Source organism: Columba livia, chromosome 3, assembly GCF_036013475.1.
Source record: "Columba livia isolate bColLiv1 breed racing homer chromosome 3, bColLiv1.pat.W.v2, whole genome shotgun sequence".
In the NCBI taxonomy this organism is placed as follows: domain Eukaryota; kingdom Metazoa; phylum Chordata; class Aves; order Columbiformes; family Columbidae; genus Columba; species Columba livia.
Window position 1 is genome coordinate 14,394,185 of NC_088604.1, and position 27,129 is coordinate 14,421,313.

Here is a 27,129-nt window from a genome sequence, read left to right on the forward strand (position 1 = left end):
TACTACAGCTCCCCTGCAATATTTCTATTAATTCTGTTTTTCAGACCTGAAGAGATACTTCTTCCTAGAAGCCGCAAGAGAATAAACATTCTACCAGACTTCATTTCAGTGGTTATTATTATAAAATCTCCATATCACATTACACCACAATATTTAAATCAAGCTGTGGATCCTAATATTTCAAGGCACTACATAAAGAAGTCATTTTTAGCCCAGAAAGTTATAGTTTGATATTAACTGTTGTTGGTGCCCTACTCCAGATAAGATGACCTTTGTCCAACAATTAAATGGCAACAGACAGAAACTAACAATAGCTTCTTATTTATTTTCTGTCCTAGAATAACATAGTCTTATTAAACCCTAGTACACCATTGCATGCTGACAAAATGCATCTGAAATGTGTTTGTAGGGTACAAAATGGAATAAAGCAGAAGAAATAAGAGACAAAATGATAATACTATTAATTTTTCCTGATATTACTTCATCTTAACAAAATCTGGGAACCACCTGATGTTTTAAGTTTTCAGCAAATTATTTGCCACGTGTTTTCAGTTGCTGAATGTACATTGTGTTTTTTTTTTAAATTGTAGACTGAAAATCACTTAGATGAGATGTCACCTTCTATTTCTAATTTAAAAAGATTCCATACTGACATTCGATTCTTTGTCTGGGTATCCAGACTGATAAGAAGACCTAAACTAATCAGTAAACAAGTGGCCTTGTTTCACAGCCTTAGGTTTGTTCTTACAGTCACTTATATCTTTTAGGAAAGAACTGTATTACCATTGACAATTTTTTCTCCACTCCATACATACTAGCCAAAAAAACTCAGTGACAGAAACAGAAACCTTATAAGCTGCCACCTGTGGCTTCAGTCAAGCTGACCCTAATAACTTAAAGAATAAGCTGAAAACTGCCTACTGTGGGGCCTGAAAGCTGTGTTAATTTAATGCTAAGAGTCATCTGGCTTTCTAACATGACTACGGCACATTAGCACTATCTTGTAATTGGGGTAAAACACAAATTTAGGTCTGTAGATATTTGTAGTTTGTTACAGATTAACAAAAAATAATCTGACTGACATTTGCTGTGGATGTTATCTCAGTCTATTAAAAACAACAAAGCTCCCTCCTCCCCAAGCAGGTAGCCTAAGTAGTATATCTGTTTCAAAGAATAAGGCCATGAAAAGGACACACGATTCTACTGACATGTAAAATAAGGTTGTTGATTTTTTTTTAAACCAAACCTGTTTTGATTGAGAAATTGAAATGATGAGATCTTTTTAAGTCCCCATGAAAATCTACTCAAATCTGAAAATTATTCCATTTGTACAGAATCCACCTTAGATCTCTGCTTAATTCCTAAGAGGTTTTGTCCAACTTTAGCATGGAGATTACCTTCTCCCGCAAGCAAACATCTGTGAAATCCATTAGGTATCTTACTCTTCTGGTATACTGAAATTCAGAAAGGATGACAACTCACAGGTGCCTCTAGTTATTTTATATTGCTTGGTATGATTCACAGAGTGGATCTAAATTTTCCACCTCTGAAAGACTGCATAAAAAGAAAGAAGAGGTTTCACGTTAAAGCACTTACTTGGTGACCCAGACAGCAGAGTACTTGCATGGGAATATAATTTTCTGATTGTAGTTAAGCCACTGAAATTCATTTTTTAAGAGGAGAGTACCAACTACATGTTTCTCATTTTCTAGGTGTCTAACTTGAGACTGTAGGGTCTGATTTATAGAAGTGCAAATACAGTCAATAGAGATTGTGCTTTGAATGTATAAAATGCAATATAAACAGTCTGCAAAATCAGATCCTTCCTTTCTTGTAATGAATGCCTAGAATTTTTAGATACTCTTGAATTTAAGCAATCAAAGGCAACAAACCTTACTTAGTATAATGGGAATAATACTCTGTGTGTCTCACAAGATCTTATGGAAATAAATTCACAGCTTTATGTGAAACAGACAGATATGATCGTGGGGACAAGTAGGGGGATTGGGACAAAATGAATAATAATGCCTTAAGAATAGTAGCTAAGCATAGGTCCACATACCACAAAATGAGAATAATAATGATCTATATTAAATCAGACTGAGGAAAATTAATTCAGGAACACATAATAAATATTATAATAAAACTGTGTTAATTACTTTTTAAATTTTAAGTGCTTACTTAGACCTTTAATGGGGTTCTATTTTTTTTTTTCCATTCACAGTTCTTTTATGAATACCCTTTGTTTTAAAAAAAAAGCAGTGTCTAAATTATTTTGTGAATCAAATTGAATTAAAAAATATCTTCTGTGTGACTGTTTTAAAGTTTAGAATAGCTTCTTCAGACAACTAACCCCATATGTAAGGTGTGCATCCGTTTATATAGAGAGAATTAGGTAGCTCTGCAGGGGAATCATATGCTTCTCCACAATGGTAAAGAAATGCAACAGGACACTTCTATAATGCTATTTTTAGAACGTGTATTACAGTAATTTTGGTGCAAGTAGTTTCCGTACATCACAACAGAAATTTTCTAACTCCACAAATCAGGAAAAAACAAAAACAAAACCAAACAAAATAAACCAAAACAAACAGACAAAAAACCCCACAAACACAAAGAAACCCTCAACAAACACACGAAACAAGAAAAACAAACACCTAGAAAAAACCTAAATAAAAAGTTGCTCTTCATTTAAATTGAATGATCTTAAATTCAAGGATTTTCAGTTGCCTTGTAGTTCCTGCTATTTGTTCAATTGTTCCTGGAAAAATGTTTTTTACATTATTTGTAACCTCTAGACAGCACAAAATACAAAATAATATAAAGTAAAATAGAATAAAATCCCTGTGTAGCATTGTATCAGCTAGATGCATTATACTGTAATGAATCCACCTTCTTCTGAATTAATGGGTATTTACTACCAACATTTTAAAAAAAGTACTCACAATCTTGCATGTTTAATATTTGCAAGATTTATGCTGTTTCTTTCTTTCAGAAAATGAAATTTAAACAGCTCCATTTATAAATACAAATGATGTAGGTATCTATTTTTAAAGTTTATCATCTGAAAAAAAAAAACTCTGTATAAGTAGATTCCAACTTTATTTACAGGGAATAATGCTTCAGATCAGAAAAAGAGCCAGCTTTCCTAGTGAAAACTGTTATATTTATGAAATCAGCTGGTTTTTAACAAATAGGATAAAAATCTGATTCTCTATAATTTTTACAATATGCTTTTTAACAAAAATATTTGTTAATATAGTGAATTGAATATCAGTCTCAGCTGGCTCTTCTGAAAGTTAGTCCTCTATTTCTTAAAATCAGTACTGCTGTCCATGTTGTACACATGCTTAGTGTGCCCTTGAGGGCCCAATCCAACTCAGCTGAAGACTGTTTGTCTTTGGATGGACTTCAGTGTATAGTTGAATAGGACCTTAAGGGAATGGCTGACTAAAAAATGAGTTATATTAAACTCAAAAAGAAAAAAGTTCATCACAGCCATAGTCCAAATCATGTCAGCTTTCATAGCAGCTGAATCTGCCCTCAGCCGTTGGTAATTCTGTGAGCTTTACCAGCAAAGTGTTGTTTATTGCAACATCAGAAGAGAACACGCAAAGAAGACAAAAATCACAATATAATTAGTACAAAAATTAGTACAAAGAACAAATAGATTATTTTATCTGAAAGAAAATTGCTTTCTCTAACCAAAGAGTAGAAATTCTTATGGTTTTCAATGCTTTGTGCATGCTCCTGAAAATATTACGAAGTGTGATAAAAAGTCAGACACGTAATTGGAAAAATCAACATGCGCATTTTGGAATATGCAGACAAATAGATTTCCTAATTTAATGTGATTTTTAATAGAAAACCTTTAAGATAACTGCTAAAGTAAAAGAATATCTGCATGGGGTACTGAAGGCTGAATTCATTGGTTCAATTAAAGCAGCTAGTTCTACGTAGCTCCACTCAAAGATCTGGAAGCAGACAGCCCTGCTTGAACATTTCATTTTAATTGTGATAGTATTGGCATTCTCCTCAAGAAAGTCTTTAAAGGGACAATACAAAATAATAAAAATATATTCTTCTTTTAATGAAATGCAAACAATCTTAAATATAAGAGAAGAAAATAATTAACAATCAAATATAGTGACAGTATTGTTATGCTGATTAGGACACCATGAATGCAGCTTGGTGCTGGAATTCATTGGGGAAACTGCACTTTTTTTTTTTTTTTTTTTTTTTTTTATATTTATATGTGTCTGTGGAATGAAGTAAATTTGGGTTATAGAAACACAAGGAGTTGTTTTTTTTTATTTTGTTGTTGTTTGTGGGTCTTTTTTATTATTATTATTTATGAAGGGTTAAACAACGAACTTATTTCTTTTACTAATCAGTAGGGGGGAAATAGTTCTAGTTTTTTCTAAAGCAACTTTTTGTAGCACTGATTTAATTAATTAACAGTAATTCATGAATAGTAGCAGTTTAGCCAGGATTGTAGATACTTTATGTCAGGAAAGAAACGCAAACCTGATGGGTGGGTCTGACTCATGACTTCTAATGAAGCTGACAGCAACTGGACCCAGTCATTTAGTCGTGGCTGAAAAAGTAATCCTTTCATAATGCTTCACTTTTTACCTTTTCTTTAACATAAATAAAATCTTTTCACACTTTCAAAGGATTTCAGAAAACTTTTCTTTTGGAAGCATGAGGAACTTATATCAGTCTACAATCCACCCTCTGAGATGAACAGCTCAGGTGTGATGTTCAAGAAGAAAGTCTTACCTTTCAGTGCAGAATTTTGCTAGAATTAATCCCTTGGGCTATAATTTCCACCATTTAATACCATCTAAACTATGGTTCTCTTTGCTGGTTCACATTAAGTAAATAAAATTTTATAACAATAAAACAGTTTTGGCCAAAGTAATAAATTATCTTCCCCAAGTAAGAGACATTGTTCTAATAAAAGACATCGAGCACTGTATCTGATAGAGCTCTGTGTGTGTTAGTAGACAGTAACACTCCAAAGCCTGAAATTCAGCCTTGTGTGAATTGTGTTCCATTTAGAGGTCTCCAAATCGCCAGTGATTTTGCAATGGTGATTTTCTCCCTAAAAGGCATATTTCAGTATGGATACTACAGAGGGCTATTATGTGCTGTGGGGCACTGAGTCAGCTGAGGTTGGAAAAGGCTCCCTCTGGTCTCACAGATGTCAGTAACTCTCCCTGAATTGCAGTAGCTTCAGGGATAAACAACAGAGACTTCAGCTTGTCCTGCTCTTCTGAACTGTCCTAATATGAGTTCACCAACTGCAGATCTGAGCAAGTGACAGAGATTACAATGGCTGTACCAGAAGTACTGGAGCATAGTGCTGGAAGCTGAGCCAAGTATTTTCCAGCATCATGAGGTTTAGGTAAATGGGAAATTATTGAGCTGTCTTACTGGTGAATTCTGCTGGAATGCATTTAAATCACAGCTCCTGTCCAACGCAAACCAAAACAAGCAAGCATGCACTGCTAAAAATTCAGTTCAATGAGGCTGATTTTTTTGTCCAGTGCACAAAAAGATAACAAAGTACTCTTTTTCTCAAAGTCACTGGGCATGTCAAACAGTGCATAGAGGCAGTTGTGTTTCATACTAAACTATTCTCTGCTGAGAACTCTGTTCTGGAAATCACTAAGCACATGCATAAAATCTGAGCACAGGAGAGGCATCTTTCTGACATCTTTAGGTCTATTTCTATGCTTGAAGATAAATAAGTGCTTGATGTTTTACCAGGACAAAATGAAGGTATTCCTCATCTTGTTGGGCAAATGAGTACACATGCAGAAAGTATGAGAATAAAAATGGCTATCTGTGTTGGCCCAGAAAGGGACTCTGGTATACGTAGTAACCTGGACTGCAGACCCTGGACCCCACATCGCCTCTGTTTTTCACCTTATCTACTCAATTGGTAAAATACGAAACTAATCGTGGCAGCAAAAACTGTGCCTGAAGACTTTCAATGGTCTAAACAGTAAATGGCAGATAATTCCGTGTTCTTTCTGACCTAGTGAATTACAGTGGCTTAGCTTAATCACTAAAGCTGAGAGTACTCTGGCCCAGCACAGCCATGAGTTTCTTATTTAAGATACTCTTAGCAAGAAATGTTTGATCCAGACAGCACAAGCCTTAAACAGTACTTTTTAAACTTCCCCTTTATGTAAATAAAATAGACAAAGGATGCATGATTTAAGCCACAGAAAGGTAAATCACCAATTATTTGACTACAATACAATGGATGCAAGTCACTTTAACACAAAATAAAAAAGTGGAATATTATGAATTATCTAAGCGTATATCCCTGTGGACACTGTTCTTAATTTGCAAATATTTTATAGCATAGTTTAATAAGTTTTTAGATGTTTCAAAGATCCTGGAAAAAAATCTTTTACTAGCCCAAAAAGCAAGAGGATGCAGGCAAAAATGTTCTTAGTTATCCCAGTATTCCAACCCACAAGTGAGAAAGAACAGGCCAGTGTTTAATGTTGTAAGACAACATCGTAGGAAAGCTCCAGAGGCTGGATGTAATTGTCATCTCATCATAATTCAGCACATTATAGAAACTTCCCCAAGACTTCCCAATTCTCTTCTGTCTTCTTCTTCCCACAAAACACAAGTCAGAAAGGGGATGAATAGTGAACGGTGACAAGGAGTTTTGCTTCGCAGCTGTCATGAGGCTTTCTCAGAAGGCAAACAGTGTCTGCAAATATTGGGCTGTACATATTCAAAATGTAACAGTCTCTTTCTCTGTTTGCTAGTTGTCAGATATTTTGCCGTTCTTTCCACCGATGCAGTGGAAGAAGACAAATGATAGAAAAATGACAAGAAGATGAACAATGATCTTCCTTACAAACATAGCTTTCCACCTTAAAAATCTGCCTTCCCAGATTCAAATAAAATGTATTTGAAATTAAGACTGTAAATGCATCAGTATTTAAAAATAGTGCAGCTGCACTCAGAGAATCTGACTCAGTTTCTGACTTGACACTGGCCTTTTAAGCACACTTGAGAAAACAGTCTGTGTTGTGCTTTTTCAAAGAGCAGTAACCTGCAAAAATCCTTTTTTCTGTATCCTCTGAGATTTCTCAGTCTTGTCAGTGCTCCTGCAAAAGGAAGCTGCCCTTAACTTGAAAGGTGGGTCTGTGTTCACCAGTTGCAGGAATATCCAGCTGGTTAGTATAAACATGGCAATGTTTGCTAGGTGGCAGCTCATGATGGTAGAATAAAAAATAATACAGCCTAGTGCTTTATTGCAAACCACTATTATATTAACTACAAAAACATTTATGGCCCATACACATGGTTCATTGATTTCTGGCTTCCCACATTTCTGCAATCTTATTTTGCTTAGTTTGTTGCTGAAGTTCCTGAGTCAGCAAATTGTGTGTGTGTAATACTGCGGATGCTTTTGATGTGTTGCCTGCCTAGTGGCCAACTAATAAAGTCTTCACAATACTGTGGATGGAAATGCAACACATGCCAACATGACAACGTAGTTTGGACTAGCTAGTCTTAGTAGGGGAGGTAAATATCCAAGTTCTGTGTATCTCTTTCTCCCCTACCTCCAGTAGTCGGCATCTGCAGAAGTATGTGCTTGAATAATCTCAGGTTCAAATAGTTCCAAGAAAAGGCCTAATTTCAAACCATTTTGAAAGCTATGAGTGCACCCAAATAGTGTTATACCTTCTGTCTATTTCAGAGGGAAAATACCTCACAACATTGTGAGGGAAGTATCACAACATTGAAGCATAAAACAAGAAAGCTAGTTTATGCTCAACTCTTCTGCCTTTCATCAGTGTTACAGCCTTAAAATTTACACAAAATAAAATAATATAGGAGGTTTGAAAAATGATCCTTGTGTCATTCCCATCAGTCAGCTAATCATTTACACCAATCAGTTTCTAGCCTGTATTTGAAGAATGGGTAATGCCCTTATTCACACGAATTCTTTTAGCCTCCTTTTCAATAGTGCAGATGACTATAACAGCATAGAGGGAGAAATTTAGTTAAATAATTCTAATGAGGAAAAAAGCTGCAGGATCCACATTTCAATGGATAGAATTTCCAGATATATGCCATTTTAAAAATACTAATGATTGTAAACTTTAAAATTTAAAACCTGTATTTGAAGACATGATTGGGCTAAAACTGCAAACACCTGCTGCACTGGAAAACAATATGCTTTGATTTAATTTTCTTAGTAACACTTGGTCAAATACTGGCATTTCTAGATGGTAATTATACAAATACAAATTCTTCAAGCACATAGATTTCTATAGTTGAAATTCAGTTGTTGGCAGTAATAATGTCAATGTGTTTTAAAGGCCCGCTTTTACTTTTTCCTAGTAGTGCTCTAAGGCTATTACAAAATAATCCTGGTTCATATTTATTTGTTAATCTTCATACATAGTATGGTCAAAACTGCCATACCACTGTCACAAGCACTCCAGAACCTGGAGTGGAATCCTGTCTCACAACTGAAATTCTCTGCCACTCTAACTTGTCATAGCTACATCATAGTCATTGGAGATGAGCAGATTTACACTGGGCTGAGATATTACCCTTGTACAGTCCTGTACTGCAGGGAGTTATTCTGAATACACACATGCCCTAGTTCAGTTGTGAATTTATACGGGGAGGTATTTCCAAATAAGGATGAAGTAGGAACTTGTACAGAGCTCTCTCTGAATACACAAATCTCCCACACCAAGCACACTGTCAAAATGAGGTCTGATTTGTCATTTGTGCTTTTGTTAGCCAAAGCGATCATAAACCGTCTGCTTCAATATGAAAGATTGCAAGCTATCTAGGAAAGGTGCAGGAGCTACAGGAGAAAGCACTTAGAGAAAATTGCTTATTGAAATCCCCACAGCTGGTAGTAGTCTAAAATAGGATCATTTGGTCAGTGAGGGTGTAAAGGGGTATAAGGCTAAAAACAGGGTGGAAAAATTGAGAATAAAATTGGCCAGAGAGAGCCTGTGACTGAATTTGGCTATTAAGAGCACTTATTCCTATTTTACTGTTCTCTTATTAGATAACTCCGAAAAAAAAACAAACAACATAGTTAATAAAAGGCATCAGTTAGTTCAACACAGACTTAGATATTAATTAGGAACTTGGTAACTAGACAAAATTAAACTTGTAGTTTTTTATAGTACAAAAAAGGAAAGAGTGCAGGGCTCCATCTACAATTACAGTCACAAAGAAAGAGAGAATCTTGGCTACTGATTGAAAATGTTGCTGGTAGGTAAGAAAATGTGTCAAGTCTTTTAATTAAGTACAGCCAGGTCACATCTGAATTTACAATGTGCATCTACGGATGGCTAAGGTTAATGTTACATTTTTTAATGACATAATTTGGCTTTGAGCAGGGACCACAATTTGCCAATTCCTGGTCCTCAGAGGACTCAGAGTGCACAGGCACCAGAAGAAAGAGGAGGATGGCAGGAGAGCAAAAAGCACTTCATTCACTGATCCTATTCTGTCTCATTGCTCTTTTCATAAATGACTTTGAGCCTGACTGTACCAAGAAACATACATTCTCATACTAATTTCACACATACTGCTGTGAGCTTTGGTGGATTCACTAGGAGTGACACATCCATGCCACATCTCACAGAAAGTCTCCTGTCATCTGTCATCTTGGAAGTGTAATATTTCCTGCCCAGAACAATTAGTGCTTCTTTTTCACCCTTTCCACCCCTTTCAAATTTTCACAGAGGTCTAGATCTTAAAAATAAGATTTTTAGTCCAGAGAGAGTTATTAAAGTTCTTGTTCTCAGTCATGTACTGGGAGGATACTACGTCACCTGGAGGATTTCTGTCAGGATGGTATATATTATTCCTCCATATCCTTAAGCAAGACCTCATTTGTAAAGTGTGGATGTTGCATTATCTTCCCTTACAACATTCTGGGTTTTCTTTATACTGTGCTTTGTCTTGTCTCTTTGAGTGATTGAGAGGCTTGTATACATGCTGCAGGCTGCTGCTGATTCACCTCCACTGTGGTGTTTCCCATACTGGCAGTTTTTATATTACCACAGAAGGACTTTGTAAGCTACGATTTAGACTGAATTTTTATGTAGAGACCTCTATTATTCCAGCTGATTTAATCAAGCCTTGCTCAAAATGCATGAGCACTTTCTAAATACATTATTCTGTGTGCAGATGTTGCAGGACCAGTTTTGCTCTTGAAAAGGATAAACCAGAAATTATTTCTGTTGAAGTAATTATATTTGCAATAAGGTGACTAGCTATACTAATATGCTTGAAACTGTACAAATCACTTGGATGGTGAGCCTCCTGTAGAAATGATAAGGTATTTCAGAATTTATAACTGTATTTCTCCATCCATACTGCAAAGGCAGCTTATGAGTGGGAAGGGTCATATTTTAAAAGTGAGATTGTTCCGTGAACTCATCTGCTCTGTCTTGTTCTTATCATTGCCCAAAGGAAATTACAACAATTACTTTGCTGGAAAACTAATATTAGAAGAAATATTTATGTTTCCTTTAATAATATTCAGCAGGAAGGAGCAGGGACAGACAGTATCTTCTGCGTAGTATCTTTCCTTTCACCCTTTGAAATCAGCAGCACCACAAAGGGCTCTGTCAGTCAGGTGTCTGGAACTGTTGTTACAGTTCTGTGTTATCTCTGGCTGGACTTTGCAGTAAAGCTGCTCAGAATTCCTAGTCTGTTAATGACACGATCTGATAAAAAAATCTTTTTGGAACTTTACAGTTGGACAAAGTAATACAGTCAAATGTTTGAAAATAATGTTTTCAGTCATTTGCAGTTGAACAGATAGAAATTTTATGTCTCACCAACTTCTGAGCCAATAGTGGAACAATTACATGTGCTGATCAGTCCTTCCTCTGGCAAACTGTCCTGTTGCTGTTGACGTGTATATCCGTATGCCTGAGTAACTATCAGAAAAGCAAATTTTTCATATTTGGAGCTTTATTATCAGTTTAAGTTATTTATTATGCCTTAGGGAATATATATGCCAGAGTAACACAGTAGGACTATTAAACTTCACAACCCATGGAAGAAGTCATATGTACCAGGCCAAAGTAATACATCATTACATCACTAAAAGCTAACACTGAGAACTAATCTCAGATTTGCAAGTATCATTCTTAAGCCACAAATCAGGGGTCCAGATTTTTTCCCGAAAAGCCATTACTTTGCGTATCTTAGACTAAATGAGAACAATGAATAATAAACTGGAAAATGCAATAATCCCTTGACTTCAAATTTACACTTTGTATTGAAAAGGCATCCTAGATATTAAGTGGAATTTAAAAGGCAGCATCTGTAGCCAAATACTTGGCAATGGCTTACTGATATAAGTATGAGACCTTGCCTTAAAAAGCCTTAATGAATGTTGTGAGGTTTTTTATAAAATAAACAAGACTTGGCTTAGAACACTTCTAATATATTGTATCCGTGCAATTAGTCTATTGTAACAATCAGATCTTAGTTTTGCTGAAAACTTGGCATCTAACTGCCCCAAACTTTGGCATATTGGAGAGGACTGGAAAGAAGTATACTATTCTGATGATGACTTCAGTACGGGAGACTAATTAAAACAGAATCCATGTTGTATAGCTCAAAAGCATCTCTGTTGTAAATCTAGTGAATCACTTAATTATTAATATTATCGTGGAGCTTAGAAACAGAGGCAATCAGGGTCCATTATGCTTGAGACTACATGGACACAGGAGCCAGACTCTCCCCTGAAAAGCCTTCCATCTAAACAGACAACTCAAAGTACAGCAAAGGGAATAACTGCCATGAAGAAAATGAAGCACAGAGATTGTGTCATTGGCTCACAGTACCTAGGAAGCTTTTGGAGGTGTTAGGCACCACATCTACTTGTATTATTTATAAATATATATATAAATAATATCCATTTGATGTAACATGATGTAATCCTTATTAACATATTCTAATTTGGATACATGTAAATAACAGTAATAATCTGTCACGGGTTATCAGGCAGTCCATGATGGTGTTACCTCAAGACTTTACACTTTAAATCATCAATCCTATTAATTTATGAAGTGTCATATCTTACTTTTGAGTTTGTACTGTGAATACCCTTTTTGTATAACAGCTGTGTTTATAGGATTATATATGCAAATATTAATAAGAAAAATTAATAACCACTCATTATAAAAATGGTTCACATTTTTTCTGAGGAAAAAAAAAGATAAAACTGTAAAGAATTGTCATCCCTGTTGCAATTAATTACATTTCTCTGCCCAAGAAATATTGAATAGTATAGACAAAGGCAAGATGGTTACAGGTTTGATTTAACACTACATGTTTTTTTCTGTATTGATTTGGAACTGATATGTGCCTAAGTTGGCTAGTTCTGTCACTAGATATCTCCTTATGATCTCATTATGAGAGATTAAGATACATTAATGTCAGTTCAATGTTGCCTAGGAACCAGTGATTCTTACCTATTTGTGTTTAAAATGGACAAGCAAAGAAACATGCTAATCAGCAGTAAATATGTGCTCACTGCTTGTAAAAAGAAAATTTTCTAAAGCTTGAGATAACTTAGCTAAAGGACACAAAAAAAAAAAAATGAATTAGGATTTGCAGTTCTTTAAGAAGAGTTCATTAAGTATCTCAACATCTAAAATTCCATAATCAAGAGAAAATTACATTAGATTTCACTAAGCAAAAGCAGCAATAAGAAATCATAGTATTTTATGAATGGAAGAGAAGCAGATGTGTTCAGCAATATATACAGATTCAAAGTTAAGGATTTTAATATGTTGATAAAGGAAGATAAGTAAACAAAGAAATAAATCCATGGCTAATGGAGGTAATGACAACAAAAATAATTGTTACTATTTATCTATTAATTTAAAAAAATGACTAATAGTTTGAGTCTATTAGTAGATGGAGATAGCTTGCTAAAAATGAAGCAGAAAAGCCAGAAGTGTTCAGCTAGAATTTCTTTTTTCTGTATTTAAGAAATAGCAGGATGATTGATTGCAACCCACAAGGATGATGAAGCACTTTCCAGACCATTAGTAACAGTGGAGGATGTTAAACAACATCTTATAGGTATAAACATTTTTTAAATCAGCAGGCTTGGCTAAATTGCAAACAATATTACTAAATGAGCTAACTGTGGCTTTTTCTGGCCTACTAAGGCTCATTTTTATTAAATCTTGAAACACTGGAAAAATCCCTAAGGTCAGAAGACTATTAACATTTAAAGAAGGCAAGTAGAGAGCTCATTGACCCAAGCCTCATTTGCTGTGACATTGTTTGGGAAAAAAAAAAATAAAAATCCAAAGAAACCTGATGAGTTTTAAATACACATCTTCATTTCAGGGCACACATCTTCATTTTAGGGTGAAGAAAACATCGGAACTAGCTTTGCTAGTTCCTTATCAATGAAGGCTTCCTCTTTTTTTTTTTTTTTTTTTTTTTTTTTTTCTGACAAGCGAAGCACAATTTTGGCTTCTCTAATGATTTCAAAGAGCCTGTAACATAATGTTTTGATATAGAAAATGTCATGTTAGTTTTTAGTATGATCAAATCCAGCTTCTGCTTCAGAATTTTTGAGGATAAAGGTTTTTGTTATTAGTCTCTTGCAAGCCTTGGATACCTATGCAATTTGTATATGCATTAGAAACTTCTTTAAGACATCTTTTAAAAACATTCCAAGACCAAAACCTCACGAAATCTGGTCACAGTAAAATTGCAGATGTTAAGGTTTATTTTAATGCAAGTTAAAGTTAATACATGAAATGTGAAATGAGGTAAAAATAGCTTATCTTAGCAATTCTAGTAATGACAAACTAGTCTGTACTGAGATTCATTCAAATCTGTGGAACTTGTTCTACTTTAATGATCAGTTTTCATCTGAATTCATTACTTCTGAAACAGAATCTGAATTCTTACTTAGCCAACTACAGATTTTCAAGGTTATTTTTACTATCCTGATAGAGGCTCTCATTTTCAGCATCTGTTTTCCCTAAAATTTTCTGTCTGTCTTTTACTAGCCACGGAGTCTCTTCAACATCAATTTACAGTACTCCTGCAATAGCAGTACTCCTGCTTCTTAAAAGAGGAAATTGTCTGTCTTTGTATCCCCGAACACGGTGAGCTTCTGCTCATATGTTTTCCTCTTGTGACCTCAACTAAGACACAACCAAGTCACAGATTAATGAACTGTGTATTCCATCAAAGGGATAGTTCAACATTCATTCTCTCCAGAGCCTTGGCCATCTGCAGGCAGATTCTCTGTATGCTGCAAGAGTAGAATGTCTTTTGTCAACCCCAAGCAATCTGCTTTTCCATCTGTGATCTCTCTGTATCTTCTTTCTGTTCATTAGCCTTGGGGAATAACTGATCACTCTTTAAGACTATGCCTTGCATAGGAACAATACATCTCCAGCTGCTTGCTACTGCTTTAGTTCTTTAACTGGAAAGCTAAACCTTGTATGCCTACAGTTAGCTTGTCCATGAGTTATCACAGACTTCCATCTTCCATCTGGCCTGCTTTAACAGTTTGTCCATCCAGTAACTTTTTAATTTTTTTTTCATTATTATTATTTTTTTTTTAATCAGTGCCCTTAGAGGCTGTATTGATCAGTTGGCAATTTAAGAGCATGATTTCTATATCCTTCGAAGTTGATCAGTCTTAAAAACATGAACACGAGAAAGAGTATTATCACACTGTGTTTGAACCAGCTGTCTTCTTACTGAAAGGTACGGTGGTCATCGCTCTGCTTTTCAGTATCATCTACCTCAGCATGAAATTATTCTCTTTCCTTAATGAGCTATCATCCTTCAAGTTGTGTTTCATTCTCTTCTGTAAATTTTTGATGGCATCTTCATTAGATGTTAGATGTTGATATAAAACCTATTTCTTCATAATTTTATATAATTTCCTTCCACAGATAGGATCAACATTGATCATCCTTTCACCTTTATCCCAGAAACATCTTTTTCATTTTTCTTTCTGCATACTCATTCTGACTAGCAAAAACAGCAGCCTCACTTCCTTTTGGATCACTTTCAGGCTGGAGAACCTTAGTAGCTATTATCAAATCATATATAGGCTGGAAGGCATCTCTGGTGGTCATCTGGTCTGAACTGCTTCCCATGTGCAACTCTGCAGGTGTGTCTATATTCCATGTTCTTGACACTAAGCAGCTGCTTTACAGTTCAGCATAGCAAGCCAAAGTGCATTTGCAGCATTAAGAACCTCCAGTGGAAAGAGATAATTCCTATTCTCCTTTTTTGATGGATCAGCTCCTGTTCTTTTTTTTACAGTTTACTGTATAGTTCTGTGAGGTTTCATGCAGCATACAACACTATAGAGTTGGAGAACTGTTTTACCCCAGCAGTTGTTGGCCAACAAGAGAAAGATAGCTTTCCAGGCTGCTCAAGCTATTCTGCTTTTTTTCTGGCACTCCTGAAGTGCTGTTTTTCCAGATGGGCTGTCCCTGTTCTCAGGTCCATGAATCAGGATCCAGAAATTTGGACTTCATTGTTTGGCTGGCAAGCATAAAAGGGAGGGCAGGGAGCTATGAGGCAATGAATTGACTGTGGACATCTTGACAGAGCTCCAGTTTGTTTGGTTTGCCTTACTTCCTCTTTTACCTGTTCAACTAATGTTCCTTTTCATTTTTCATCATCTTCCGAAGTCAGCATGGTCTCTTCTCTAGAATAATAATTCTTAAGAAAGGGTAGTTCTTTATAACTAACCACATCTTTCTGTATTATATGCAAAAGTCCTCATGTGTCTGGGTCCCTACTCTGCAGTGTAGCAGTTAGTTTTAACAATGCTTATTTCTTGGCCCGTTGCAGGTTGCCAGGTGCAGTTCCAGACCAACTCCTATGCTACAGCTGCTACACTGCACTAATACTCACTGCAAACTGAGCATGGAATGCATCCTATGGGCTCTAGTTGTGTACCACACAATCACAAAGGAACAAAAGACTTTATTTTTCTAAGCTTGCCTTTTTACTTCCCATTGTTTACCAACTATCCAACCTAGAAAAAAAAAGAAGAAAGGAGTGGTTACTCACGTTACCTTTCTTTTGCCCTCCTAGCACCTGAGGATCTAATTACATTGGCTTGTGCAATTGCTTATTTGCAAAATGTAAGGCGGCAATCCAAGCTATCTGCTACCAGTGCACAATGTCATGCTTCTCCTCAGTTATCTCTTTGGCTGGCAGTGTCCATACAGCTCGAACAAAAGTTAGGAGGCAAGCATCATTTTCCTTCGACCACACAAAGGAGGAAAGGTACTGATCATACATACTACAGTCAGAAATCAATAACTTTCCATTCCCCACCACTGTCCTGGTTTCTTCTTTTCCAAATTTTGCTCTGTACATCTTTCATCTTGAAAATCCCTCCTCATTTGGCTGTCTGTTTTACGAAAAGAGATAATTGATGGCTTTTGGAGTGACATTCTCTCTGCTTAATTTTCATATTTACTGTAATTCAAAATTCTAGAGTAATTTATTTCTCAACTTTGACTATATGGGAAGTGTTGAATTTTAAGAACTGTTTTGCCAGTTCTGCATCAGTTCCAATTTAGGCACAGATGAGTTACACAAGTTAGGTGATCTATAGCTCACACCTGAAATTCTGAATATACATCTTCAGCCATCAGGAGCTACCTGATGTGATGTTGGAATAAGATTTCCTTTTTTCGTTATACTTATTATATGCTACTTCTTTCTACTCTATGAATTCTTGTTCCAAATTAAAAACAATGGGCAAAAAAATGTCCATTGGAGTTTTGATTCAGTTTTGTAAAAATACTACTTTATTCAGGTATATTTAGAAATTATAAGATTCCTACATTCGTATATCAAACTCCAAATGTCAACAGAGAAAATTAAAAAAAACTATTTCATTTTTATTGCTATCTGAAATATTGATATTCTTTTCTTACTAATTAAACACCAATTGACAATTTTTTTCCTGTGTATATTCAGATATGTATTTTTCAACTATGTCAATCCCAAATTGTCTCCAAGACCCCTATTAAATGATCAGCTAATCCTTGTACAATTTGTTCAATTGTAACAGACTTTCAAGATAAAGAAAAAAGGATAGCAGGAGCTTTGTTTGTTACATACTACATTGTAGAATTGCTTACAGTTTTGCAAAATCATTGTAATTATGCTACTAGAACAAATAATGCATCATTTTCCATCCACAAAACACTGTGCATATGACTATACGAGGTCATACATAAAGCAACTAATTTGACAGAAAGTTACTAACTACAGCAAAGCAAATAAACTGTGCCATTAGCATGATATACCCAGAAGTAGAACTGGCTCTAGTAAATCAAAGTTTTTCTTTCTTCTCCTATTATCCTTGTTTCCTTTGTGCCATTGTCACTTGCTGGACAGCAGTAGTAAATTATTTACTTCTACTGTTTCATAAGAGCACATCTCCTTTTCTGTGGTGAACCTTGTGTTGCAACAGTTACTGACTGTTACTGACGTATATTGTTTACACAGTTTAATGTTACAACAATTCAATGTGAGATACACCAGAACAACCCACGGTCAAAGAAAGCTGTCACCAGTTACTTTCTGTTTATTCTGACAAAGATTAATAAAATAAATGAAAAGCTTCTTAAAACTGAGATAACTCCTAGGGCTGTTTCAGTGGAACAGTTTTATTACCATAAGCTGATTTCAGTTACCTGAAATTGCTTCCCACTGGCAGATTTGTCTCTAGACATCTTGAAATGAAGAGACAATGCTGGGAAAGGGGAAGGTCAGTTGCCTGTGCTGGAGAAAAGCAGCACTTGCTGGCTGATGCTAAGTTAGAGACACACTTTAGTAATAAGTGGGCAAATGGTGCCACATTTGCTAGAAGAAACAAATACAAGAGAAACAACTGTTAAAATTGAAGTACCGATTTTCAAGTTTGGAAAAAGAATACAAGAAGAGGGTATTATATTGCTTTCCTGTAACTCATCACCTACTCAGAAGCACTTGGTACAAAATCCTAATAATCATGGATCCGTGATAGTTTAGCAGTACCTACCTAACTGTCAAATAGTTCTAGTTTTAAAATACAAATAAGCTTTCAAAAATGTTTTGATTAGCTGTGATAATCTTTGAGCACAGAGATAAATTCTTGTGGGACAACTCCTTCATCCTATTTTCAAATTATCAGACAAAGATAAAATTGTCAGCATCATACACCAGGCGCTAGTAAAAGAGCTGGATGGATAGATATTTGGCCCTCAAAAATATTTAGTATTTGATATGATACATAATGCAGTATTTAGTGCATAGTGACTCCTAGGGACTGCCAGAAAGGTGAATGTTTTGAGTTGTTGATTCAATGTTTTTCCCTAAAAGGAAGTAAGTGCCTGAGAAAGGATGATTAAAACTTACATGAAAGCACAGAATCCTGTTCCCTGGGAGATCACAAGTAGCAAGATGGAAGACACCAAACAGTAACTTCACATTCTTTAGGATGGTAAACAATGTTTAATTTGCTTCTGTCTGGTCAAGCAATATAGATGATCTTTCGAGGTCTCTTCCAATCCCTAACATTCTGTGATTCTGCGATTCTGTGATATAGAGTTTTCAGCCATGGCCTCATCATGAAGAAAGTATTATTTAGATAAATCAAATAGAAATATGAGATATGGCTCCAGCCAAATACCAAGATACATTATTTAAAACTCTAGTGAACTACTTGCAGGCATTATCTGAGCAATTTTAAACATTAATAAGTCAGTTTCAGTAAATAGGGTGATAAACCAAAATCATAGTGGTTGTCTTGGAGATTTTAGGCGTTCGTCTTTTTATCTTCAATTCTTTAGACATCTCTCTTTCTTTTCTCTCTGACAGAGAAGAAGAATTATTTACACTTAGATAAAAGATACAGATTCAGATTTTGTTCCCGCTATAACACTGCCTACCTAGGGTAACATCCAGAACTTTTCATTCCTCTCACATCATTTCACAATGACTTTGGAGAAACTACACGTTAACACTCAAAGGAAAATAAACCAATTTATTGTTTGTAGATGCATTTTGTTTTGTACTAGGATGAGATTACTACAATTTGGATGGCTTTTTTAAGACAGGATTTATAAGATTAGGGAAGTATTCAAATGAGAATAGGATAGGATAGAGGAATATTCTTTACCATAATTATCACATCTTCAGAAAGGAAGAAGGAAATCCATTTCAACTATAACTGCTGCAAGAATCATGGGGAATTCTCTGGCCTGTAGGATGCAGGAGTTTAAACTCAAGAGTCCTCTCTTTTGTTCTCAGATATACCAAAGGTCAGTGATTGCTCTGAGTCAGTGAATAAGTAGACTTAGGAATCAAAACCCATGGAAACATGATCAATGAAAGAATGAGAGTAGTGAAAAAAATGGCTGATGTGATCGTTGAAGGCACAGTCAAAGAGCTCAAAGAATCAGAAAATCATAGAATATCTCAAGTTGGAAAATGATCATGAACTCCAACTCCCTGCTCCTTGCAGGAATACCTGAAACTAAACCATATAACTCAGAGCATTGTCCAGACACTCCTTGAACTCTGACAGTCTTCCTTCTTACCCTTCTAGAAAACTGGGACATTTTGCCGCTTTCCGTCAACGGGGATTTCTGCAGACTCCCAAGGCTGTTGAAAAATAATGGAGAGAGGACCTACAATAACATTGGACAGCTCTTTCAGTACCCTGGGATGAATCCATCAGGCCACATAGACTTAGGCTCATCCAGCTGGAGCAGCAAGTCTTGAGCAAGTTCAGAGGTGGCTGAGAGTTTATCACTCCCAGGGCTCATGATTGATGTAAAAGACAAAGGCAAAGACGACATTAAATGTCTCTGGTTTGTTTGGTCTCCCTATTCATAATGTGACTTACCTCATCGAGTAGTGGACCAATGATATCTCTGATCCTCCTTTTGATATTAACATATTTAAAAATTTGCATGACCATATAGCTGTTGTCATGTCACATAATATGGAAATGCAGGTATTCCATTTGTACATGGTAATGGCAATGCTAGACACAGAGTTGCTTTAACACTTGTGCTTTCCATAAATCTACCTTTAACAGCAGGAATTGCTTCTTATCCCTACAGTAATGAAATACAACTGTCATCTTGTAAATCCTTCTACTTAGATTATTTTCTCTCTAATCCTGCTGAGCTAATTCTTTCAACTAACGTCTACAAAAGGGTAACTAATTGGGCTTAGTGCTTTCATGGTGTTTGCCATGTTCAAAACATTAAACAAATTTTAATTAATTAACAAACATACAGAGCTAGAAACATGCAAATCAGTCATCATGGTTGTGTTTAATAGTTTATTAATTAAGCTTTCATAATTTGGATTTTATCACAAGTTTGAGTCTAAATGAATTGATTAATTTTTTGAAGGAGGATTGCAAGTGTAATCATAAAGAAGCAGGAAATTGTTTCAGAATATTATGAAGTCAGGTGAAATAATATAATCTGAAAATGCTCAAAGATTCCTACCTTATGTGGTTGATATATTTTTCTAGCTGATGGGTCTTTCCATGCTCCTTCATTATACAATAATGAAAACAAAAAATACTGTTGCATACACAACTCACATCTGCTGTATTCATCTCTACAAGATATTTTTGAACTGAAAAAAATATCATTTCTTCACCTGTAAAATGGCACTAAGGAATACTGACACTAAAAAAGCAAAGCATCTCACTTAATTTTAAAGGGTTCACTCTTTCATCTAAGAAAAATTTCCATACCTCTAAAGAAATATATCAACATCTTCTCCAGTAGGCTTTCACTGTGCATATCAATTATAGTTTGTACTTCATTGCAATTCCTGACAGTTGACAAGCATTTCTGCCTTGCAGAGACAGGATGTGGCCTTTACCAAGGATGTAGACAGCCTAGATCTTTGAGACGAATGAAGAGTGCTCAAAACAAATACCTACTTCAGGAAATCATTCTCAAAATATGCCATGATATTTTTGATGGAACTTCTGGTAACTGAATAGCATATTCTGCAAGAGTGATATTAGAAATGTTTCTTCTCCCATTTTCCTCTCAGGTTGGCCCACCAGGTGCAGGAGAACATTTCTGCTGACTCAGGCATACTAATTTTTTTAATGACTGGATAAGAATTTAGAACTTCTCCTGTGGCATCGAAAATCACAATCGTGATGTTTTCTAGAGTTTGTGGCAGTGGAAAAACAAAACAAAACAAAACAAAACAAAACAAAACAAAACTAAACTAAACTAAACTAAACTAAACTAAACTAGACTAAACTAAACTAAACTGTGTAATCTTGGCTAGTTCAGATGTAAACTTAGGATAAGTGTTTTGCCAGGCAACATGTCCATGTTCAGTCTTTCAGAAAACAAAAAATATATGACTCTATTTTAGGAGTCTGTTTTAGATTATTCCTTCTAGTTTGAAGGAATTTTAATGGACAGGAAGTCGACATGTACCTGTTAGGTAATATTGCAAAAGACTTCATATATCCTTTGCTACAGAAGTGCATTTCTGCACAGAATAAAGCAAAAGGCCCCCAGGCTGACTCAGATACAGAGCCAGTGAAGATCCTTGTCAAGTATGATCTAAGATTAAGTTTTGCTATTTTATGTTTTACTTCAGTGGCATTGCTTCCAGCTTTGTAATCAAGAACAGTATGTTTTTATCAAGAACTGCATGGTGAAGGAAAATATTTGAGTTTAGTTTTATGCTATAGGACTTAAAGTATACTCAGGTAATTTTGACAGGTATCAAATTTACTTGTCTTCTAGATACAGCAAATAAACCATAGAATCATAGAATCACAGAATAGTTTGAGTTGGAAGTGGTCTTTAAGAATCATCTAGTCCAAACCCCATGCAGGGACATCTTTCACTGGATCAAGTTGCTCAAAGACCCATTCACCCTGACTTTGAACAGTTCCAGAGATGGGGAATCCCCAAATAAACTACTTTTGCAAAAACCTGTTTTTCAATATTTACACAGACAGACTAGAGGAATTCAGATGCAATTATTAGTAAGCTGTAAATGCTGGGGCAGGAGCAATGTTATCAAGTACCAGGGAGTTTGTCATCTGGAATGGACAAAAACCAAAACTGTTAGGAAAAGCTCACATCCTGAGGAAAAATTCTTGATAAAGAAATCCAACTGAAGAAGACTATGCTTAATATATTACAAACTTAAAATTAATAAAATATACTATGCTTAATATATTATGAACTTAACATTAATAAAATATATCATAGAAAATCTGTTCATCACTGTAATTTATCTCAAAACAGCAGGAGTCACCCTTGAGGGATATATTTTCTTTTATTTGAATTTCACTGGATTATCATGAAAGCTTAATAGTGGCATAGCCATTGTTAAGCAGTTCTTCATTACCTTGCTACTCTTCCAGTTCTTGAGTGACATTATTTGCAGCTTTTATTTCCAAGATACATAAAATTACCTCCTTGGTCTGGAGAAAGAATTGCTGATTGCTACTTATATTTGTTTTTCCCTCCTATTCTATAAACCTCAAATTGTTCTTGTTGCTTATTGTTATTGTAAAAAGAAGTACTATAGCAGAAATTGAAAGTTACTTCTCTCCCCTGCGAAACGTGACTAACATTTCTAAATACACCTTAATCTGTTGTTGTCTCCATGTGAATAAATAGTAGCTATAAATCCTATTAAAATAGTATTCCATCTAATTATGTGGCAGGTAATGTGATTTTATTCACTCTGTGTTCTTCCTCAGAAGTGCCAGACGCCTTTATCTCCCACTCGGTGTGACAGATTTGCAAAGATGCAGCATTTCCTCAAAAAGACCCATATTGAATCCTGCCAAAAAAACACTGTACAAGCCAACTCCATGAAATCTTAGCAATGAGCCAATGCTAAATGGCTTCAAGATTTAATTCAAATCCTTATAAAGCTAGTTGAACCTAGAGGACTTTTAGGTGATTTCTAGAATTTCTTGCTTTCAGTTGAATGAGTGGAGGAACGTTATTTTTTTCTAAATACGACAAAGGTTATATATGCAGTCCTTACAGAATCTGAATTCTCCTACCAGAGAGTAAATAAAAATCAAACCAAAATGTATTGAATTTCATACTTAATCCTTACAACCACTATATTTCACAACAATTTCTCATGTAATATAATCACAGTAATTTTCTTCTGTGTTTGAGAAAACCAGGAAGATTATGTAATTTTGTTATCTCAGAATCACAGGAGGTGTAATTATAAATAAATTAGCATCAGGGTTAGATAAGATCATGACACCTGGAATCCCACAAATGGAATTCAGCAAAACAGAGGATGTAGAAGTGGACTGTGTTTCCTGAAGCATTTATGTTTCACATAAGGAGAAGATTCATAACCTTAAAGGCTTCTATATCCATGAGGCAGAGAACTAGAAACTAAGGGCCAGACATCCACAAGGCACATCACCATCTATGATACAGATATTTTTTAAGATGACAGCCTGGTAGAATTATTTCAGATCCTGGTTACTAAGCAGAGAAAAACCATAAAATTGCATTCAAAGTGTATAACTTCTTTATTTGCATTCCTCCACCCACCCCTCCTCTTCTCAAGTACATTGCTCAAGATTGAAAACAAAAAATGTAAGTTTTGTAAACAAAAGAATGTGGAGCAAGCAATAATCTTCTCCACATAAACTTCCCCCCTAACTTCAGTAGTTCAGACAAAACATATCTTGATGACAAATGAACGCAAGCTGCTCACACATACTTCAATTTTTTAGCTTTATACTTAAGCTTGGTGACAGAAGACTGGAACAGGCTGCACAGGGGGGTTGTGGAGTCTCCTCCTCTGGAGACATTCAAAACCCACCTGGACACATTCCTGTGTAACCTCATCTAGGTGTTCCTGCTCCAGGGTCAGGATTGGACTAGATGATCTTTTGAGGTCCCTTCCAATCCCTAACATTCTGTGATTCTGTGATTCTGTAATTTTGCTTTGTCAAAGAGACTTCTGCAGGTTGTTAAGATGAATAATCTGATATGTGTATCAGTCCTACCCAATATTCCACTAGCTAATCAACATTCTGTAGTGGGTTCTTTGAGGTAAACAACATACTGGAGGAGTTGGTGGTCTTGCGCAAGGCACACCTGCTCTTTTGGACCTTGTACTTAAGGCTTGAGAAGCCTTAAGCTTAGCATGAGTAGCTGTCATATAACCAAGCCCCCAGCATGCAACATTAAAGAAAGGTGCTGGAATGCCCCAGGCTGGTCAGTGCTGTGCTCTGGTAGATGTCAAGAAAGTGCTAACATACCGCTGTGTAATGAGAAGATGTATGGTTTTGGTTGCCACACATGACAAAAGGCACCGCAGTCTGGGAGGGAGATTAAACCTCTCTGCAGATGGGATCTGCTCAGTGGGCTGTGGGAATTCATCTGGGGTCCATGTGATGATGCATGAAAGTGGGGTTCCCAGCATCTGAAGAGAGTAAGATTTACTTGCTAACTATATCTATCTTCCTATTTCTATTATATTGTCAAAACAATTTATTGTTGTGCCTCTCTGACTGAGATTCAGAAAGAGCCTTGCATGCTCCGTCTCCTCAGTGCAGAGTGTCCTTGGAGTCTTCCCTTTGCTTTCCATGGTACAGATAACTACAACATAGATGGCAAAGTGGCAAATGTGAATCACTGTGGCTCACAAAGTAGTCAGTAATTTACATGTAGCCAAGCAAGCCAAAGACAGAAATAACTACATCCACTATTGGTAGAAAATGGCAGTGTTTTGCTTAGTTTATCCTGTCTAGGCTTTCTGATTATGAATATTTAAACCTTTAGGAAGTCTTCAAACCTGATTAGTCAGTCTTTCCTGCTTTTCATTCTTTATTCTCCATTCTTCTGCCTGTTCTTCTCAAGCTGAAATTTTGCAGTAGCCCAGTATTGGTTTTATGGCAAAAATGTTTTCTACTCAAAAGCAGAAGAAATTATTTATTTCTACCAGTTGTATTTTTTTTTCCACATATTAGTGCCATAAGAAAGTGTTATGTTGTTAAACTCTTTCTAACTATACTCAATAAAAGGTTGCCGTTATTTGGATAACTTTACGAATTAAAATTATTGACTTTAATTCATTTCAGACAAGTCAGTATTATAAAAGCCAGTATCATGGTTGACAGTAATTAATACTTACATTTGCTGTTTCCTCAGAGAGTCAACATAATGAATGTCTGTAGACTACCATTTGCTATCTTATAAATTGTACTTCACTTACCTCTAAAAAAACCAATATATGATTGTTATGATATGTGATGTGTACTCCAAAAAAAGTACTGAGTACAAATAAATTGAGATTATCATCCCAGAAATCTTAAAATCCGTTAAAATAATCAAGCAAACTGCAAAGTGGTCCAATATCCATATTTATACATTTTTACATAAAAATAAATGTTTCTCCCAATAAGTGTTCCTTTCTGGAATAGGATTACAGAAGCCTCGTGGTTCAATTAACCTTTGCGTCTATGGAGAATCTCAAGTCTCCAGACCAAGCACTCCAGTATCATTTATTAAAGTCATTGAAAGTGAAAAGCAGGGGGGATGGAGCATTCGTACATATTTGCAAGCCTCAGAAATTCCATAGTTAATTGAGTAGTTCATTTCTTCCTGCCTGCTCTCTAAAATGCACCTTTCACAGAGCTAACTGTGCTAGTCTAACATGAACATTTCACTTCAGTCCAATTATTTCCTGCACAAAGAACTGTGACTTCGAAATAGTAAGCTGGTGTAGGAGAATATATTGGGAAGCCCTTATTATATACCGTGTATCAAGATTAATTATTGCACTTAGCCTAAAGCCCATCAGGTTAGTCTCCGTTATCATTTAATTTTCTTCCTAGTTATCTTTTAATTATCCTGTTTCCCTACTACTGCTAATATATGTAGCTACTATCCTGCATCTTTTTCCTTTACACAGGAGAACATGTTGCTTTTGAACTGCAGAACAGCTTGTTGCAAATGTTGTGTAAATGTTACCTGCATTAGAAAATCTTTTCTTTAAAATCACAGATTTCATCATGGTAGAATGCCATCAGCGCAGTAACTGATCAAAGTAAACAGAACATTTAATTAGTTTATAGAATTGTTATAATCTGAAATGTTACTCCGATAATTGCTTTCCTTTTTGTATATATGTTTTCATGCATTAGGCAGAATATTGGTATGTGAAGCAGTGGGGATTGACCTTTCACTATCCACTCATTCCCTCCCCAGTGATTAAAAGAAGTTATGGGATAAGTTCCATAAGAGTAAATCACACATTCTTTGGGTTGTTATTGAGGAGGATATTTTGCTTTAATATATTTTAATTTTTTCAACAGGAAAATTAACAGGTAACAAAACAAAAAAAAAAGCGTAACTTCATAGCAAATTGGAAGAGATGATTGCATGTTAAATTTTAACATTCTCTGCTACAGAAGGTGGATAAATTAGCAGAAATAGGAGACAGCTAGATTATGTTACAAATGTTTAAACATTGGTGACTATTCAGTGTGAGTTTTGTTAAAATACCAGTTGCAAGGAAACTGAAGGTCATGCTTCATTGGACAAACTGATAATGGAGACTTTGTAGTGTATTGTCCATTTATTGTTAATTTAGCAAGAATGACATGCTTCACATAATAAGGGGAAAAAAAATTAAAAAAAAACCCAACGAACAAACAAAAGAGGTAGCTCTGCCAGAAAGCTTCCACAAGGCTCACCTAGAGATAGGAGCTTTACTGAAGTTATATGTGCAAAAAATGTGCTAGCCTGATAAAAGGCAGCTGTCAATAATCTGTCAACTATCAACAAATACCAGCTATCAATAATAACTTGATTACTAGAACTTGCTTCAACTGTCAATGTCTGGTAGCAAACCTGAAGATACTTAAGGAGAGCTAAGACTGATGGGACTCAAGAGGCACTGAAGAAGGGCTGCTATATTTCTCTTTTCCCAAATATTTAATATCTGTATGTTTAGCAAGCACATGAAATAAAACACACACACAAAAAATAGATATTTGCTCATTTGTCCATAGTTTCTGGGTGTTTGGTATCT

The 27,129-nt window shown here is 35.5% G+C and overlaps 1 long non-coding RNA gene across 2 annotated transcripts in view; it reads left to right on the plus strand.

Annotated features, from left to right (window-relative positions):
- LOC110362095 (uncharacterized) overlaps positions 1-26,421 on the plus strand; it is a 140,961-nt gene extending 114,540 nt beyond the window's left edge. Inside the window, exon 4 of one of the 2 annotated variants that reach the window (XR_010471109.1) lies at positions 45-4,826. This is a non-coding gene — a long non-coding RNA (uncharacterized LOC110362095). Of the gene's footprint in view, positions 1-44; positions 4,827-19,645 lie in introns of those variants that run through there. The other variant, XR_010471110.1, reaches the window with a different exon arrangement.
- The last annotated feature ends 708 nt before the right edge of the window (positions 26,422-27,129 follow it).